This window comes from Phalaenopsis equestris, unplaced genomic scaffold (genome assembly GCF_001263595.1).
Source record: "Phalaenopsis equestris unplaced genomic scaffold, ASM126359v1 Scaffold000168, whole genome shotgun sequence".
In the NCBI taxonomy this organism is placed as follows: Eukaryota; Viridiplantae; Streptophyta; class Magnoliopsida; order Asparagales; family Orchidaceae; genus Phalaenopsis; species Phalaenopsis equestris.
Window position 1 is genome coordinate 232,419 of NW_018164610.1, and position 2,546 is coordinate 234,964.

Sequence of the window (2,546 nt, forward strand, 5' to 3'; positions counted from 1 at the left end):
GTCTGTAATATTAGGAGCTTTCTACATATATAAATCATTAGAGGAATTTCTGGGTAATGAAATTTTGAAATAAGTATAAAACTAAAATAAGCACAACATTTCCTAACACAATCACAATACTAACAATTAAAATTAAAATGCAGAATAAAAATCACATTACAATCCACAATTCTACTCAATATCTATTAAACTACACATGCACATTTAACTACCACAATAACTTTATAAAAATTAAAATTATCCAAGTACACAAAATGAAAGTCCAAATACATAAACAACCATTTCTCTTACAAAAAGATTACATAAAATAAAAATACAAATATAAGTACATCAATTTCATTCTATATCAAAATTCCAAGTTATATCTTCATCGCCTTGATCAGCAGGTGGATTGGGTTGATACAAAGTATATTGGGGGCATTCAGAAATCGTAACATCAGGCTCTCCTTTGTAGTTTTGGGCCTGAGCTTGATAATAGGCTACCTCAAAATTTGAATGCCTCTGCAAGTACTCACTATCATAATCATGTCCATGTTCTAAACCTCCAATCCTTTCACTTATCAAATTTATGCTCTTCCGCTGCAAGGTCAACTCATTCATCAAATTAGAGAGGTTAGGGGAACTAGAAGGTGGAAGGTCATAACATGTAGAGGGGATATCTCTACTAGTAGAAGGTTCTTGACTTCTACTCCCAGTTCTCCATTTCTCATGGGATTCATAAGTCTTCAAATTAGCTTTACTAATGGGTTTCATAGGATAAACCCATTCTTCATCTCCAAATTCTACTCCAGAAAGTTTGCAAATTGTATAAATAAGTCCATGATGTCCTAGACCTCCACTAGTCTCACTCCTTGTCGTAGTCAATATATTCATAAGAATTATTCTCCCCACATTTTGAGTTCTATTATTCTAAATACAGAAATTCAGAATAGTTCTATCTCTAGCTACCTCACTATGGTGATAGGTCGGTAACAGAGTAGAGGAAATGAAATAGTGCCACGCCTTAGAGGTGGCATTCAGCATGGAAGTAGAAAAGTTTACCCGTTCTCACTGCTTTATCTTCCATGTTCCTTTCCCATCAGTGAGAAAGTTGATCACATTATTGAGGGGGTCTTCCATCGTACTAAAGGATTCATAGTGACAAATATAAGAGTCTGGGACTTCGTAAAAAGTATTGATGCGGGCCGCGGTAAACTCAACAGGGAATCCACACACTTGAACAATTCCGTCATTAGAATAGATCACATTGGCGTAGAAATCCTTCATAACATTTGGACCTCATTTTCCAATTTCCTGATTCGGCGCAGGATCACGAAAGACTTATCAGGGACTAAGGGTTGAACTCGTAGTGAATTCTGAAGATCTTCTATAATGGCCATGTCATTTTCATCTTCAAAAATTGAGAATCTCTTAGTTGGATCCAAAGGCTTCCAAGGTAGCAATACCTTTTCCTAATTTTCATAGGACACTTGGAACTGACTGCAAAGTGAGAAAATTGTGGAGGGGTTTCCAAGCCCATAAGTTGATCCATGAATGATTAGGCCCAAAACCGACTTCACAATTATAGATCCAATGTCAATCAGTAGTCCCCTTTGGATGCAGTAATTCGAAATGACACTTTCTTTAGAAACTTTACCGATCTTCATTGTCAGTAACAGTTTCGCACGATCTTCATTGTCAGTAACAGTTTCGCAGAAATGAAAAAGTGCCAATATTTTGAAACGGGATTCAGAAGTGTTGCAGAAAAACTAACATACTCGTTCTCTCTCATTTCCTAATCGTCAATTTCGTCCGTTGAATAGTGGTAAATTTCATTCATCTGGTTTCTTGTTGGGACGAAACTGGAATAGTGGCAGACAGGAACATTCTCTATCATATATAATTCGTTGATCCATGCAGGAGTGAAAGTGATCCATCTCCCTCGCACATAAACAACTCCTTGGTTGACTCCATGCAAATTTGCATAAAACTCTTTTACCACTGGAACCACCACGACGGCAGTAGTGTAGCACAACACTTCCCATCTTCGCCGCACTATCGTTTCTTCAATATCCGTCGTGGGATTATTCAATCTATGATTCATGAATCCTCATTCTTTGATTAATCTTTTCTTCGTCAGCAACTTGTTGAAGATTCGTTGCGCTTCCGCACTAATAAACTTTCGCCAATTGAAAACTCGCATTCTGGGATTATCGGGGGAATTGGATGCCATAGGAATGAAATTGGTATAGTTTCACTTCATTTTTAGAGGAAAAATATGGATTAGAATTCAAATTTTTGAGTTTAAAAAGACTATTCCCGCCCAAAAACCATCAAAAACTGCCACTCGAACACAAGAAACCGTCATCTCACCTGTCTCACCATCGGCGGCCTCGATGCCGTTGTCGGCGCGCCTCTATATTAATTTTGTCTGGACTCTCGAGAAAAACCCACCGTCGGCGGCGTCGATGGCACCGTCGGCACCCAAGGCAAAATTTTCACAGTTTCGCTCTGGTCCGAATGCGTTCCAATTTTAAAGATGTTTTAAGGGTAAATAAGAGTAGTAG